The sequence below is a fragment of the Taeniopygia guttata genome, chromosome 10 (assembly GCF_048771995.1).
Source record: "Taeniopygia guttata chromosome 10, bTaeGut7.mat, whole genome shotgun sequence".
In the NCBI taxonomy this organism is placed as follows: domain Eukaryota; kingdom Metazoa; phylum Chordata; class Aves; order Passeriformes; family Estrildidae; genus Taeniopygia; species Taeniopygia guttata.
The window spans coordinates 1,419,772-1,437,791 of record NC_133035.1 but is presented as its reverse complement, the minus strand read 5'-3'; the positions used below and the strand labels follow the sequence as shown (position 1 = coordinate 1,437,791).

The 18,020-nt window shown below is 42.3% G+C and overlaps 1 protein-coding gene across 4 annotated transcripts in view; it reads right to left on the bottom strand.

Annotated features, from left to right (window-relative positions):
* HMG20A (high mobility group 20A) overlaps positions 1-15,253 on the bottom strand; it is a 57,143-nt gene extending 41,890 nt beyond the window's left edge. The window contains exons 1-2 of one of the 4 annotated variants that reach the window (XM_072934176.1): positions 14,924-15,252; positions 13,286-13,422 (exon numbers count right to left, since the gene is read on the bottom strand). The gene's annotated coding sequence lies outside the window, so the exon portion shown is untranslated. Of the gene's footprint in view, positions 1-13,285; positions 13,423-14,923 lie in introns of all 4 variants that reach the window. The other 3 variants (XM_072934175.1, XM_041718334.2, XM_030281242.4) reach the window with 3 other exon arrangements.
* Positions 15,254-18,020: the final 2,767 nt, after the last annotated feature.

The following is an 18,020-nucleotide window of genomic DNA, read 5'->3' as shown; positions in this document are numbered from 1 at the left end:
TATTTTTCATTAATCACTCTACCTAAAGTAAGCCAACAGATGACTACCAGGGAGTGGGTTTTGTAAGCTGCCCATAAAAATGTCTTCCGAATTTCCAGAAGAAATACAAGCAATTTAGTCTACTTCTTCACCTGCTCTGCCACTTGAAAATTCCTCTGGGAGCTAAGGACCTCGTATTTCACAGGACAAAGTTTTCCAACAGCTCCTTTCCCACTAAGGAGGCACAGGGGTACCCCATAACAGCCCACAGGCAGCAGCTCCAGGGCGTCACAAACGGCGCCCGGAGCACAGACACCTCCCGAAGGGCAGCAGCCATAAACCAGCCAGCCCTCCCCGAGCAGCACCTTCCCCAGCAGGGAGCAGAGGCTACTGCCCTTCACAGCTGCAGCTCCCCTCCTCTGATCATTTATGTCTGTACCACTCAATCACTCTCTGTTCGTGCAATGTAAACATAAAAGTGCCATAAGCAAAGCAGTTTATTAAAAAATGTAAATTAACAGACTGAAGTTTTACGTGGTGTTTACTCATTCAAACATTTACCAGCATCACACCAGTGAAACAAAAAACAGTATTAATTAATGCTTGAGGAATAGTTTGATTTAAAATGCCAAACAAGTATTCTGAACTAGAGATAACTGAATGTCAAGGAATCCTAATTGGGAATGGCCGGTGGAATGCAAAGTCACATATTTGAAAATAAAATCATTGAAGACTGCATATACCTGATGAGATTGGAAAATCATTTTAAAGCTATTTAGCACTTCTGCTCTTCCTCAAAGCTTTATTCATCACAGAAGTTGTAGAGGAGTAGAGCATATACTCCAAGCTCACTTATATTCTGCAAGAGGAAGCTCTGGCTGCTGCCACAGAGGAATACAGATTGGAATTTTTCATGCACATACCAACCAAAACAAGTCATTACGGCCACTTTACAGAATATGGGGTCGAATACTTTGGATGTGAGAATATACTGAGAAAGGGATTGAATATATACTTAAAAGAATTACTCACCACAGGCATCATGACCCAACACAAAAGCATCTACTCTGACCTCAAAAGCCACAAAGACAGCATGGAACTGGATATTTTAAATGCACTGATATGGGTACAGGGACAAAGGTTAGAGGAAATGAAGTGTGGGAAGAGTCAGTGATTCTCACACAAAACAAGCAACTCATTCTGCCTGTTTTCAGAGAAGATTCATCTTTAGAAAAAAATATGACATGTCAGCTTCCATACAACAAAACAAGCATTTCATTCCAACATAAAACAAGCGAGTTTGAACCCTCAAGCCCATCATGTAGAAGAAATTACAATTTTTTATAGCCTTAGTTGTGCAAAATAACAGGCATATAAATCTGAACAACAGAACTGCTATTAGCAAATACTTTCCAATCGCAAGAATAGTGAATAACTGGGTTGGGCCATTTATTTCTAATCTGGCCTTAAAACTCTCTGGGAATAGTTAAATATCTATCAGGAATTAAAGTTTGGAGGGACATTGCATGAAGTGAACCAAAATCTCTTTTCAGCCAAGGTTCTTCTTGCAGTCCCACATGATACCATTGGTATCACAGGATAAAAATTGTAAAGGCCTTGGAAACACACTGAGGGAAAAACTAATAAGGAAAGTGAGCACACAGGAACAGACAAGAGGTTTGTGTAAGCATCAATACGCCTGTGGACACTGCTTACAAAACCTTGTCTGGATTCCTGAAAAGAAAAGGAACAGAAAAGACAGCCCAATCCTGCCAAAGCATCCTCTCCAGGAACAGCAATCAGCTTCTTTGACCACTGTTAACAAGATATAAAAGCTGTCTATGTTCACAGACAAAATGTGTTAAAATGGATACGAGAGGAAAAGACTACATCAATAACGAAAATTTAGAAAGACAAACTTTGTGCTCTAAACTAGGCACAGACCAAGATACCCCTCTCAGTACCAAAGGGAGAGCTTGCAGAAATTTTAAAATCATACAAAATCCATGTACTTCCATGGCTCCATAAAAGAATTCATTTAAATCAACAGCAGAATATAGATAAGTTAGACTAAAGCTTTCCCTATACTCATCTTCACCCAAAAGCAAGAGGAAAAGACAATATTTAGCATCATGAATGGAAAACAAGGGAAAAAACAACAAAAGCATAAAGCTACTGGAGTGGTCTGACTGTTCTCCAGTGTAAAGCAATACATAAGAGACCCAAAGATGCATGGGAGGGATAGGAATATGCAGGCAGGCAGAAGGCATGTTTTTGGAACACCTGTACCATACATAATGAAAAAAAGTTCATTTTGGAACTGAAGTAGGATTGAGAAAAAAGCATCCATGCCAGCAGTGTGCCTAAATATCCTAGGCTGAGTGCTTGGAACGGCAGCTAAACATTTGCAATATTGCACCTGATCCTCAGACAGTCTCCAGTAGCCCAAAGAAACTGCTCTGAGGGCAGTGGTGAACTGCCTCCTGCAGCCTCTTCTTTGTGCATCTCCTGTCATATCACAGGCAAAAAGGCAAACAAGGTGAGAGAAAAACGCTAAGAGCAGAATATCACTGTCTAGAGCTTGGAGCCAAAGAGCAAAGAACCACCTGGGAAAAGCACATCCAAGACTTAATCTGCTCTTCCAACTTCCCTTTTCCACAGCTGCTCCTCATATGCTGGAAACAAGAAACTGCAGATGGGAAACATGCACAAGCTTTGAAAAATAGAGCTGATCAAAGTCCTCAATAAATTTAGCCCTAAAAGGGAATGTAAATCTTTTCAAACAGGTTGATGATTGAACAGACCTGAGGATGGAGGTCTCACACAACACAATGTCTTCAAGCACTTGCACTTGGAAGGATTCCTAATTTATGTTTAGTTACAAGTGTTCTGAAAGATATCTGGCATTCAGGTTTGAGTATTTACCATATTTAGCAAACAGCAGATTTATACTGCTTTTACATTTCTTTTGCATTATTTCATTTCTATATATATTTGTTAAGTAAATATGGTTCCTCTGAGCTAAAGCAGAAATATTATCCCAATACCCTTATATATCAGTAGAGAGGCACAGCTGGCTTAAAGGTCATAAAGGAAATCTCTCAAAGCTAAGAATACAACCAAACTTGAGAAACAAACCTCTGAAGCACTACCAGTCTTAACCTTTATTTTGGACATCTCAACTAATTGTTAGTCTTTGCTTGGTTTCTGAGATCTCAAGTCACGCTGAGACTCTGACCTGAATACACATCATGCAATTCTTACTGCAAAGAGAAGTAAGAACTAAAGTCTTTGTGATCCTTGCAAAAGGTCAGCAACACTCTGGTTTACACAGCATTAAACAGTGGGAAAGTGGAAAAACATTTCTATTTTCAAAAGGGCTACAACATGTATTTCACCTCAGTATAATATCATAACCTGAAGTTCATTGCCTTGAGCAGAAACAGACAAAGCCAACTGGTGGAAAACAAGAGGTTTTAGGATTTGTGGAGCCTAAACATTTTACAACAGAAGTGCAAGTAAAGAAAAGTTACATTCTTTGATTACCTTTTGCACTCTGTTAGAAGTAAGCACACAGATTAGCTGAGGATCAAATACCACATTTAATCCCCAAAGTTAGCTCAAGAGCTTTCTGAGTTAGACAACTGCCTTCTCAGTCACCAGCGCTCCCTTTTCATTTAAAAAGACTCCTCTGAAAAAGCACTCATTTATGTTCTGCTCCTCCCTACATCTCCTAAAACAAAGGCAAAAACCCATGATACTGCTTTTTAGACATCTTTTTAAAAGTAAAAGGTCTTCAGATTTTATGAAAACTTCAATCATATTTGAGCTTATAGATGTCCTAAGATAAAACATTTATTACAATAATGGAAGCTTGTTTTTCCTGGTCTTTAACAGTCTCCCAAAACAGCTAATTCCCACCCTGGAACTGTTTCCTGACCTCTAGAAAGGGTCATCTATGTATAATACCAGACAAAATATGGCCACAGCATTCCAAAGCTCCATGGTAAGATCACCAAAAAGAATTCAGCAGGTTTAGTTCACATCTCAACTGAGCTTTGTTTTTTATGACAGAACAGACACTCAGAAGGACGCGTTAGGTCTGAGTGAAGCCTTACCTGGCTGCTGTAAGCAGCACACACTGATCCTTCAGCAGTGAGGACATCCCCAAAACACAGGTCACCAGTCCCATTGCTGCCTGATCAGCAACAGCAATGAGGAAATCTCAGAGCAGGTTGCATTGTGTAAATAAAGAATCCTGGCAGAAGATACTGCACCAGTCTCTACTTAACACCTCCCATCCACAGCACAGCAAGCCCAGGTCTTAGAGTTTAGCATATAGGAAACAAGCAGTTTATTATTTGAAACTGTGCCAAGTAACCAAGCTGAATAGGAAATCCTGTTTGAAATTTCAGTTTGTAAAAATTGTGGTTTTGACAATTGAAGTGTATTTCATTTACAACTAACAGTTCAATTAAAAAGAAGCAAAAACATTAATTCACTTCACAATGACATTTTCTTCTACTCAAGTATCCATGTCTTAATCTGCATGAACTAATTTGTATTACTATTTAAAATGCCTTTCTCAATAACACTTGATGACATCACCAAATAGTTACACATTTTATACACAAATATCTCCTAAGCATACAAAAAAATTCTGAAGATTCCAACTAGTTTTTCTGATTAAGATCCACCCAGCCAAGCACATGCAACAGTTTCTTTGTTGGCTGCTCTTGCCCAGCAGAAGGGAAAAAAAAGGAAACAATGTCAGAAAGATGCTCATTTTCTGCTACACTGAATTAAACCTACTCCCAGAAATCAAGAAATACATCTCTTGTATCATTCACATTTAATGATTCCAAGTTTAGACTAGAAGTGGCTTCTAGAGGTCGTTTGGTCCCAACACCTACTCAAAACCAAGGTGAAGGTCATCTTTATGGCAGACACCATATTACACTGCCTGGCTCAAATCCTGATCAACACTGATTTCAATCATCAAATGCCCTCAACTGCTTTGGTATTTTGCTAAGAAGGTTACTAAGAGCTGAAGAAATAAGCACTGCTTATTCTCTGGACACAGAGAGCAATGGATGGAAGACAGGACAAAAGCAGCTGAAAAAGCCCTTACAGTGGCCATAGGAACAGAGGTGTATCAGACAACACCTCCTCCAGTCCTGACGAAGCTGGAGGGACAGGAGAATAAAAGAACCCCAGAACAGAGAGAAAGTTTTCATTTTATTCATCTATTAATCAGAAAAAAACATCAAGAACAACCTTAGCAAGGAATCCAGGCTCTTCTCTCCTATTAGTGAAGCTAGAGCTGGACTTCCAATACCGACCCTAATCAAAGACCTCCTCAGCCTTTGAATTAAGCTCAAGTTTACTCTCAACTCTGAGTACAATAAGCAGTATTTACCCCTCAGACTATTTCAACAAGCTGCAAAAAACAATGACGAGCTGCCATTTCCAAGAGAAGTCCCACGTTAGGCTCACTTCACAGAACCCAACTTCCAGACAGTTCAATAAGGTTTAATTCAGTAGAAGATTTAAGCAGGTTCTTTTTCTTTTCTTCAAATGGAAAGCTTAGCTCAGGGCTGCTGTGTTTGTTGCTCCACTAACTAGTCCACTTGTTCAATCTGTCCTTCAAGTGGAAGGCCCAGCAAAATGAGCTGCACACACTTTCACAAGATTATAGGGACAGATGACTGAGGGACCAAGAAGATATTGTAACATCAAGCCCTTCATCGCCTATGAGCAAAGGAAGTTCTCCTTTCCAGCCTGACAGAGGCTACATTGTTATCTGCATAACAAAAGGGCTTTTCATCTTAAAAGAAATAGCCAGTGCTATATGAAAAATTGAAGAGACATTCCATGCCAAAGCTGGATTATGAATCACCAACTAACACTCCTGCCACCAGCAGCATGAAACCATCTCTGCAGTGATACTCAAGCCCTACCTGAATAACTGCTGCAGTAGTTAACACTTGCAACCCCCCTCTACATTCAACACCCAAAAAGCAACTGATTTGTCAACTGTTTCACTGATTTGACACTTCTCTATTCTTTCAATAAATTGCTATTCTAATTCTTGTCTGGTTTTGTCGATGCTGTCATGCTTCTTTGCATTTCATTTACCTTTTAAATGCTAAATTATTTAGCAGTCTCAAGTCACAGTAAATTCCAGGAAACTCCTTTATCTGATCTGAAAAACCTCCAATTGCTCAAATTTCTGTATTTTTAACTACAATAGTATACACATACATCCAAAGAACTGAGATGCTACAAAGCAGTACAGAAACAGACACTCAAGTCTCAAAACTACGGATATGACAGACACATTTCCTATTACAGGCAGACAATGGATTTGAGTAAAATTTATCTACAGGACAGACCTTTTCTAGGTTAACTTCCAGGGAATGTACTGCTGCACTACCACAATCCTGACTCATCACTTGCCCTGTCTTCTACTGATCAGTCTACATTCGCACAAGCAGGAAGGAAAACACCCAGCCATGCACCAGAGTTAGAGACCAGCAGGTCCCTGCATTAATCGCTCAAATGTCTCCATAAAAAGTCAATTATAGACACTGAGCTGACAAACATTACTGATGTCAGTCTTGTGAATAAGGAATTGCCTCAATAAAGAAATTGTATCAATAAGGAAAATTAACTTTTCTAATGTAATTCCCAGAAGTCTATAATATAAAGACACTAAGATAAAAGCTGAAGTCTATCTTTTTTTAAAAAGTATCCAGCCTTTAGTATGCACTTGAAATCTGTCTTCCCACTCTTCCTCACTATAAAAATGTAAATCCTTTGTATGTGGTTATTTGAATATAGTACTTTTCCATGTAACAGCAATGTGAGAACATAAACTTGAAGAACGTGCTGAAAAGTTCCTTGTGATCAGTTATTTTCTGCATGCCTTGCAAACCCTTCCTGATAAATGTCTGTTCTGTAATTCCCTTGAGAAATACTCTGTTGAAATAACTTTGGGACAGAATGCATGTTTTTACAAGTGGCAATAAAATGATATAAATAACTTACCTAAAAAAATCCAAACATGTAAAGTGTATTTCTATAGAGAAAATTGAAGTAAGCCATCTGTAACAGAGTTCACAGTTTTTCATACTTGCAATGAACTTTAAGTTTTTTAAGGTTAAAATAATATTAACAGAAAAGATTTCTCAAGTAAGAAAAGTATCTTTGATATTTGGAAAATTTTCACATCACTACATATTCAAAACAATTCACATGAAGTCTCACAGTCTAAATTTAATTTGCAGTTATGCTATAGGCTTTTATATCCAAATGTAAACAGAAGAGCAATCAAATCTTATGTCGAGACAAAGACCACTTAGGTTAGTTTAATACAAATACCTGCAAAGTTTTTATACTTTCCAAAAATTTCCTGGGCCAGAATTAAAAAAGCTTCTTTCCTTATTAAAAAAGCTGCAGTACAGCCACAGGAACAGGCCAGAAGGGATGACTGTGATCACTGTGACCCATTTAACACCAGGCACTACCCTCTGCTAAAAAACAAAAATAAGGAGAAATTCAAACCTTCATCAAGGCTACCCAGTCTTGTTTTAAAGTAAGAAGCATCACTACAGCAGCTGTCCCATGTGGCACTTATGCACGTAGTAAATTTGTACAACTTCTTACTGCAGCTGTCATGTAGATTTTGTTATGATTTCACAGGTTAGACCCTATAAGCTAAGAGCCTGCATCAATAAACTCTGATTAAGTTATTTGATAAATGTATCATTTCAAGAAGTTAAACAAAGCTGCACCTGCCTGTATTTTTAGGAGTTAAAATATGCCTTAAACTCATGTTCAAACTGATCTTCTTCCAGTGTGCTAGCAATCCTTTCTGAATTCCAAGTGCCAGTGCCAGCAGGAGACACATGTTATACCTTGCCTGTTAAGATTCTTCTGTACTCTTATTTATACCTAAGGCTTAGCTGCTCGAGCTTCACTAAATGCTAATGCTCCCAAGCTGGATTATCCCGTCACCTCCAACACCTCTTCATGTCAATGCTTCCAAGGAGCTTTCCCAGCCCACACCCGTCCAGAACTATGCTTGCTTTAATGGGACCAAATATCAAGTCTGGTTTGCTCGAGTACATTCTTTAAAAACAGAAAGCTGAGCCAGGTTAGTCAACCACAACTACTGAAAAAGCACTTGTCACATTACCTCTCCACAAATAACCTAGAAGTTTTAAATTGATGGCATTTTGCTCAAAACCGTCAAATTTCAGCAAGCAGTATGAATCATGCACTATCTGTTACTTGAAATTGACATTTAAAAAGCAGGGATCAAACTAATATGATTCAGAAGCTTTTCTCTCACTTTCTTTTTCCTATATTTGGAGCTTTAAGAAAAAAATATTTGTGCTTCTAACATGTTTGGTGTTAGTGAACAATTTACAGAATCTTGATGATGCCATACGATTTATACAGTGCTATCAACTGACACAGAATGGGAAACTGGCAACATACTGGTGGCCTGAGTTGGAAAAGGCCTGAAAATTGCATTTCTCTAATGCTCAAGCTTTGCATATTTTGATACAACCTAGATTTTGATAGCTTACAAAGTAGTAACTCGCTGCTGCAAAGAGGAAGGTCTTGCCCTCTCCCCCTTTCTCAGCTGGTTACAGCTTATTGGACATTTTACAGAGGTACTTAACTCCCTAACTCTTCCCTTTCAGAGAATCCCAGGAAAGTGAGGAGGCTCGTGATCTTTAACTAGACAGAGCTGAAAGGAAGGGCTCAAAGAAATACCAGGGCTAATTAAAAAACAATGTGTATGGGAACTCCCACTGCCATGTGTCGTAAAGTCATACTAAGCTTTAAGAGCCACCTCCAATCACCCAAGATAACTTTTTGGATTCATTCTGCCAGCAGTGGGCTGTAGTTTTCACAAGATACCAAGAGAAGCATCCAGAAAGGTCCTCTGCCTGCATGAAGACAAGCCAGGTGCTGGAAGGTGCAGACACCAGCTGTCCACTGCCTAAGGCTACAGTTTCACTGCAGCCTAAGCCTGTTGCGCTACCAACTACTCCTAGAGCATAATCTTTCAGCCTGGCACCTGTTCCCTGGACAAATCACATGGTGGTTCAACATGCTGAAGAAACAGAAGAGCATTTAGTTCATTTACCATATTAGTTTATGCCAAATGAAAGGGTGAAATGGCTCAGCAAAGGATCCAGCAAGCAGCTGGCAGAGGAAAAAAGGATGTGAGTAACACAGCCAGGAGTTAGTGATGTACATTGCTATAACTCCACAGGCTGCGATTCAACTCTCCCTAAAATTCTACTGCTGCCAGAAACAAAGAACATTTGAAGCTATTCCAGTAATAGAGGGCCCCAAACTAGTCTTAAGTGGGACAAAATATGATTACCAAAAAAATATTAGGATTATATCATAAACTGACATGACTTTTTTCTCCCCTTTCCAATTAAAAGCAAAACATTTATTCTCCTGATGAAAGATGAGATTCTTCCCCATAAGTCTGGAAAAAGAACTTCAATTATACAATTCAGATTAATTTCTTCTTATTATTTATTATACTGGCTTGCCATATCTTACATGAATTGCAGCAATTTCTTATCTTAAGCTCAACAAAGAGTAGTTGGAATCTATTCTGTCATGTTTCCCACATATTGAAACAGTGAGGATTTAGTCAAATATTGGTTCTCTCAATCTCATTTCAGCAGCAGCAATAGTCATGTGCAAGAGCAGCTACAACATAATGCAGCAAATGCACCCGGAGCCAGCACTCTGCTCCAAAAGATTTTAGTAGGTTTCCTATGATAGTTCCTGACTAGATGTCAGAGCTGGAAAAAAAATGCATTCCAATATGTCTATATTTCAGGACTTTTGGAGATGCTGAAGATTTGCTCCTCTGTTCTAGAAATCCCACAGAATTTGTGATTATTGAGATATTCCAACATGATGCTTGTATATTTGAAGAGATGGTAGCTTTAAATTAAATATTGTACTACAGTAAGTCTTACTTTTTTATCTTTAAGGTATTCGAAGGTGTCTTTGTCAATGTCCTGGATAAGTGAAAATTCAAACAAGGCACACTATTTTTAAAGTAAGATGGGGAAAACTAGGACATAAGAGCAGCACTGTACCCAGAGTAAAATAAAAGTAAGGAAACAACACCCCTAAAACTACAAACTACAAGGCTTGTACTCCAAGCTTTCTTCTCTTATCTCCCTGTGCCACTATCCTGCGCTGGGTGGTGCTCCTCGCTCCCCAGTTTTCCTGGCAGAAATGAAATGTTAGCACACTCCAGATCTGAAAGTGTGAGAGCAGATTCACAGTTTACTGTTTCCAGTACATGGCTCTGTGTTGATCTGTTTTCTCTCCTGCATAGTCTCATACCATTACCAGAACTTGTCTTGCCACAGCTCTCTCCCCACTGCTTTCCCAACTATGGAGACTGACACTTTCCATATATTGTAAGGCACAGCACATCCTCAATACTGTTATGGGACACTAATTACGTTACATCAGAGATTCAGCCTTTGATGAACATATAATTATGGCCCAGACATCAGTCTGAAATTACCTAGCCTATTCTTACACAAAGTCCATTCTCTCAAAATCTCTTCCATTTCCATTACTAAATATTTTGTCAATTACTAGATTTCAGCAAACAATACTCCAAAGTTAAGAAGAAACACACCACCTTATACCCAAGGCTTTAAAACAGCAGCCAAGGGAATTCCAAGAGGAACAAATAATTTATTTCTTAAGTAAAAAACACAAAAAATCACAAAAAACCCACTAATTCATGCCATACTACTTACGTAAAATAAAAGGAACTATAGAACAGAGACAGCCAAGTCAGACCTGCCTTAATCACTACTTGGTTAAGATGAGAGCCCCTCCAAACAAAGCCTGGCAAGTTCTATGGATGACATTTTGAAGGGCAGTTAAAAACTGTTGACTTTCTTTTGGCTGCAAACAATCCCTCAGACACCACCGTATAATTAAAGCTATGAATTTATCATCTTTTCATATTTGAACACAATAATAAAACAAAAGTAGTCTTTTCCCCTGTTAATTCACTAAATTGCTGAGAAATCCTCTGTGTTTTGCACTTGTTAGGGGAAGAAAAAAAATGTAAAAAAATCCAGAAATAAATCCTGTCAGTCTTAAGCCTCTTGAAGCCAACTAATAACCAACACTTTGACTACCCTCATTCTCTTATGCACGTCACACATTTTTATTGACAGCAAGAAAGCTTTCTACCACTCAGTCTTGTGACTAAAGCATCCTTTGTCATTTTCATGCTATCCAGTATCCTGAACTGCAGGCTAAGGATGCCCATTGCTCACCTCATTACTTACCCCAGCCATGATGCACAAAAGGCACATCGCAGTGTCTTAGATTTACACTCCCTTTTACATGAAGAGACAGTATAGACAATGCAAGACATAAGAATTTCAAAAACAGTGAAATATAAGGTTTATTTTACAATTCACTGTATGCCAGGAAGGATGTGTGGTCCAAAAAGACTGAAATCAGTCAGCCAAAGTCAGCTCTTGCCACAGTCTCCTGCAAAACAGTGCAGGATTTCTTGTTTCTAGGATTAAAATCGTTAATGAAGGCAACACAGCACAGGCTCCTTTTAACATATTTACTATTAAAACACTCTAGCCAATAATGTTCCTAATGTTTCTGAAAGACAGGTTTCTTTCCAAATACATCAAAACTTGCAAAAGTAAGATCAAGGAACAAGGAAGATTTCCTAATAAATTCAGAACTTGGAAGAAATTCAGGTATTCCACAGTTAAGTGGTTTTGTTTCCCTATAACACAGAATGAAGATTTCTCACAAATAAACACATTCAAAAGTAGGTGTAGCTGCAATTCATCAAAAGCTGTCCTTGTCAAACTGGTACCAAGTAGACCTTCGGAAATCAAATGTCAGTCTCAGCTTTGCCCCTAACAGCTACGAACAACGCAAGTTATTCCTTTAACAAGAATTAGTCATCTGTGGGATTAATGTGCATACAAATAGCTTTACCATATACATCCCAGCAATCCCATTACACAAAAGATTAAAACAGACTAGTCTGGAAATGAAATGCTTGCCACCAGACCTGTCCCACTGGCAGGAACACTGTCAGTGCAGGCACAAACCCAGATCTGGCTGGTTTGCCCTCAGAATTCAAGGCCCAGTATCAGACTACAAGTTTGCACACAGAATACAGAATTCAGAATACAGAAGGGACCCACGAGGACCATCGAGGCCAACTCCCAGTAAAAACTAACAGCTGCCATCAGAGCCAACAGCTGTGCTGCTGATGCCACTGGACATGAAGGAGCCACTCCTGGAGTCAGACAACAACACAATATGGCCAACATTGCTCACCCTGCCATGGAGCCTGACCTACATCAATAAAGCTTTAGCTACCACTTGACTGTGTATTTCAAATAGCCATCAACCAGCTTTCATAAACCAATCCTCCCAAAAAAACAGGGGCTTCTGAAAACAAACTACACTTAGTAATTCATACTTCATGTTGAATTGTGTTTATTGATCACTCTTCTTGTCTTAAAAATAGCAGAAGTTTAACAGCTCCCATGAACATACAAAACATTTCCCCTCTCTTTCTAAGGGAAATCATAGAAGCAAAAAAATTTAAAAAGCTAGAGCAACTTCATTTTGGGACTCCCAAGCCACTCACATTTTAGACTGAAACAGCATTTTATTAAAGGTACCTGAACAACTGGAAAAAAAAAAAAAAAAGACAACCTTTCTGTATTCACCTACTGCACTCAAAATTGTATAGGCCTGTTCCTTTGAGTCACCCATCCCTCCCACAGATCACTATCAAGAGTGTCTCTATTACTTTATTCTCTAACAATTCCTCAAAGCACATGCCACAACACTCAAAAATACCAAGCACAGCTCTGTGTGCACTGCAGCAATACTTAAATTTTTCACCCACAGCCTGGGGAGGGCAGGAAGGTGAAACAGCAAGAATTCAGAAACTTGTATGAGCCTGTAAGCTTGAGAAAAATCCCATTGGATAACTGGTCCTAAAACAGTTTATTTATTCCTATTTAGTCAAGAAGAAGCAATTAGCATGGAAGGCTGAGCCGATGTGGCAGGTGAGGAGACACACCCTGCTAATGGGCACTGGATACTGAGCGACCCTGTATTTAACTTCACTGGGAACAGACACTAACAAAGGTTACAAAGTCAAGCCCAGCACATCAGTGCACAATGTTCTCCATTCCTGTGCTCTGATACTTAAAGTAATATCGTGATGCCGTACAAGCAAAAGCACAGCTCACAGCCAGTGCTGGCATCCAGCAATCCAGAAGCACCGGGAGATCAGCTCCTCTCCTCAGTTCTGGGGGCAGTCCTGGCCAGCCATACACTGCAAGCCTGAGCTGGGCCAGGGAAGATCCCCTGCAAGAGCAGAAGGTGGAAAACAGTGAGAATCTCTCTCCTTGTGGTTCCTTTGCTGCAGAGCACCAGAAATTGTTAGTCACCTTCTAACAGTCAGGTACACACAGGAGCTGGACCCAAGCCTCAGGTACTTAAGGAACACAATTCTCTGCTCTCTTTTCTGAGCCACAAAAGGTTATCACCACATGCCCTCTGTGTGCTGCACCACAGGCAACCAAAGGAACAAAAAATCCACTTATAACCAAGACAGTGTGGTCAGATCACACAAACTCTCATTTTTCTGTTTTGAAAACTACTGGGATCCTAAATAAAAGTTAATTTAGGATTTTAAAAACTAATCCAAATACTCTGTTTTGGACACCATTTCTAAGCCAAACTTCTCAAGTTCTTTTTCAAGACATGCCAGGTTTCTAAGGACAGGGTAAAACAATTATCAGATTCCCCCAATTTCCTGAACTCTGAAGTACTTTCCACCAAGTGATATAGTTCTATAAATACAGAATATCTCATCCTTTCTAACAGACATATGATACAGGTGTGAAAAAAGCCAAGAGAAGGTAAAAAAGCATTTCACTATCATTTTACCATCTTCAAATATGCAAATATGCATATGTGGCCAGGATTAAAAAAGAAAACCTATGCATTTTCATCGGCAGTTTATGTTTACATTCTTTAGAAGAATGATCACTTCAGAACAACATACATGTGCTACAGAAGTAGTCAAGGGGGTCATATGCAAGGCAAACCAAAAATCTGCATTTTTTACAGCTTTATGAAATAATGTATTAAAATACCGTCTATTTCACTTTTGTCTTATCCTTTCTCAATTTCTATGTCTGAGTGTGTTTAATAAGCTATCAGAAGAGTACTACGTGTAGATAACTGATGAGTCAATAAATTTACATACTTGAGAGAGGCATGATAAAAAGTATTCTTTATTGACAGGAATGGGCAGCCAAAAACGCTGAAGGACGCTACTCTAGAGATCAGGAGCTCTGTTATTTATATTTCCCTGCCCTTCCTCCTTTTCCCTCTCGCGCAGGTTTTGCAGTGTACGGGAATGAATGGCGCCTCGCAAGGCACGTGCCCCGGTGTCTTCAACCCCAGGCCCGGGGCTTCTTTCTACCACCTCAAACAAGAGCCTTAGTCCCCAGGGACGGGGAACTGAATGTGGAAACCTGGACAGAAGTATCAGAAAACCACGCTATAATAAATCACCTGTTTGACAAGGGAACGTTAAGTGGACCTACAGAAAGGACAAATAAATAGAACCAAGGAGCCATGAAATATCGCCCTGGGGGAACCGTGGAAAGATATATAATGGAGAACACCGAAAGCCCAGCACTTAGACCCCCATCCGGCTCTTCCCCCTCACCCCCCGTGAGCTCCGGCGGCTCCCCCAGCCCCCCTCACGGCGGGCCACAGCACCCGCAGCCGCCCGCCGACTCCTTGCCGGCCGCGGCCGAGGAGGGGCGGCGGGCCCGCGGCCGTCCCCACTGACCTGCCGGCGGCGGCTCTGGCGCAGGGCCGGGGTCCCGGGGGCGGCCGCGTCCCCTCAGCCGGGTCCCCTCAGCCCGCGCAGCCGCCGCGCCTCCCGCACGCGCACGGCCTCCTTCAACCCCGCCTGCTCGGATCCCTCCGCTCCCGCCTCAGAGCGGCCCTCCCGCCTCCCCCAGAGGAGCCCCTCGGGAGAAAGCCCACAAAGCCGAGAGCGCTCCCGGCTCAGCGCCCGCCGCTCCGCTCCCCTCAGCGGCCCAGCGCGGGGCTGGAGCTCAAACCACGCAGCGGGACTACTTCACCACCGCAGGCGGAAGCACACACTCACTACACACGCACGCGCGAGATGACGGCACGTATTTAAAGCCCGCGCGCGGTGCGCGCCGGGAATTGTAGTCTTCTGACGGCGGTTCCCCTGGCCGCTCGAGGGCCTCGCCCCGCCCCGCGGAGGCGCCACGCCCCCTCGCCGCCGCCGGCCAATGAGCGGGCGAGGGGCGGGGCTCCCGCCGCGGTGCGCGCGCGGGGGGCGGCGCCCGGAGTTGGTTGTTGCGCGCGGGCGCGGCGGTCGCAGCCCCGTCCCGGGAGCCGCGTCCTCGCCGGGCCCGGCGGGAACGGCACCGAGCCCGCACGGAGCCGCCTGGGCGCAGCCGCCGCCTCCTCGCGGGAGGTGCCGCGGGGCCGGGGAGCCCCTGCCAGGTGAGGGGCGGGAGAGGGTGACGACCCCTCACGCCGTGAGGGGAGGCCGGGGGGCGGCGGCGGTCCGCGTTCCTCCGCGGGGCCGCGGGCGGAGGCACCGAGCGGGGCTCCGGCGAGGCGCGGCCGCCGCCCGCCCGTCACTCCCTCCCCTCGGGTCCCCCGGCGCCCCTCGCCCGGCCGCGGTGCCGGTCGCAGCGGCGCCCGCAGAGCCCGTCTGGCGCCGGCAGCCGCGCCGGGGCCCCGCGGGGCCGTGCGGCGCCCTCGCCCCCGGTGGCGGCGCGGGGCCTCCGGTGCTTGCCCGCAGCCCCGGCGCTGCCCGAGCCCGCGGCGCGATCCCGCGCCCCGCCGGGCAGCGCCTGCCCCGCGCTGACACCTTCGAGGAATTTCCCGGGATAAAGCTGCTGTGGGTGCCGAGTGGATGCTGCTCCTGCCAGGGCTCTGTCCCTGCTCTGTTATTAGTACGAATTACTGACTTGAAAGGCTTTACGTGTTAGCGTGTACGTGTGTAGCTGCATTCCATCCTCTCGCTCCTTTCTCTCGAAGTTATTTTGGATTTGTAAGTGGGTCGGTCTGTTTGCCAGTTTTTACAGAGTGAAGTTGAGGCTGGGCTGGGAAAGCTGGGATTTGAGCTGGGACTGCAAGTGAAACGATGTGAATACTTTGCAGTTCTGTTAGTTGTGGAGCAGTTGATACCTGATGCAGAATGGCCAGGCTGCTCCAAGGTGAGCACAGAGGCAAGGGGGAATGTTGTCTGCTGGATCTCTGACTTCGAATTTAATAGGGGGGTCCTTCTCAGAGGTCATAATTTGTGTTTGTTTTCGGTCTTTGCCATTTACTTTTGTAGAGCTCATTCTTTTTTAATTGCTTTCTAAGTGCCTCCAAATTTTTTCCCCTTACTCACTGTGGCTTAAAGGCTGTCTAATGTCTGCTAAAACACTTCATTCCCAGATATTTACAGAAAAAATAACATACAGCGATATATGGGCATGAAGGAAAGAACACGCAGATGTTTTAGGAACCAAGACTTTATGGAATTCCAATAATTAGTTTCTATAGTTAGAAAGTTTACTTTAACTTGCTTAAAATTGCCAGCTGAACAGCTACCTTTGTGACAAACTGGATGTACTTCCTTCTGTGTGACTTTTGTTTTACTTAAAACCTCTAGACAGACTGAATCAAGAGGTGTAGCAAGAGCAGCAAATACTTGTGGAGATTGTACATGATTGTATGGAATTGTTAAGGCTCTTAATATAGTTTCATACTGGCTTAAAAGCTTGTGTCTGTAAAGCAGCTGAGTTGTTTTATCCAGATGAAGCATCTTCCTGTCAGCGTTACTGCTCAGTGTGTTTTCAGGAAAACTTTGTTTTATTCTCTAAAATACAGAACTATGCAAGAAGGAATTACCAGTTTTCCATGAGTAACTTTCCATGATTAATCTTATGTATTCATTTCCTGATGGCTTTACCTTATTGCTAGATTATCCCATGTAGATGACTTCATTCACAGACTTCCTAAAATACCTTTTAGGACAGATCTCTTTGGCCTAACTACACCTTCCTCACCTGAGCAGCAATGGCAGGTGGGGTGTGATTCCTGAGCCTGGGCAGGAGGTGCCAGCTGCAGAACAAGGAGCCAGCAGACTTTGCTGCCTGGCCTGGCTGCAGGTAGGCACTTTAACTCAGCTGCAATTCATAATGGCTGCAAGGTTTGCATTTCCTTCTGCTTTAGAGCATACAGTTAGTTTGAAGGAGCAGCATTTCCTACATATATGCAAGTTTTATGGTTCTTTCAGTGAAAGAGAGCAAAGGGACAAAATACTATTTCAACTTCTTGGGTAATTTGTGTTTCTGACTTTTCAGCTCTTTAGCAAATCCATTTCCAGGCATGTTTACTGATATATGTAGTATTTCCTGTTTACTTTCCAAGTAAGGGAATTGGTTGGAATCAGTAATTTAAAGAAAAATAAAGGGGGGCGTTGCTATTTGGCTAAATGACTCCTAAATGTTGACTATTTTTTTTTTCCCCTAAACAAGATAGTAAAATAATCTATTGATAAGGGTCATAGACATCGACAGTTCCTGTTAACCTTCTGTATCGTGCTAGGACAAATATATATGTGGAAAGCTTACTCTAAGTTAACAACTCGTAACATGTTTTCTCTACCTTGTTTCTGAACGTACACGCCTGTGTGTCTCCTTTCCTTTTCCCTTTTCCTGTTTAGTCTTTGCTCTCCCTTTTCCCGGTTTAGGATCACACTATCCCATCCCTGCTAATGGCCCATGTTGTCTTTGCTCTTTTTTCTGAAGAGATAAAGGATCTGCAGCTTTCCTCCGTGTCACTGATTGCTCTCTGATGAGGTTGGCTTGGTTTCAGGCGGTGTTAATAGTATTTTTTTTTTAAAGTGA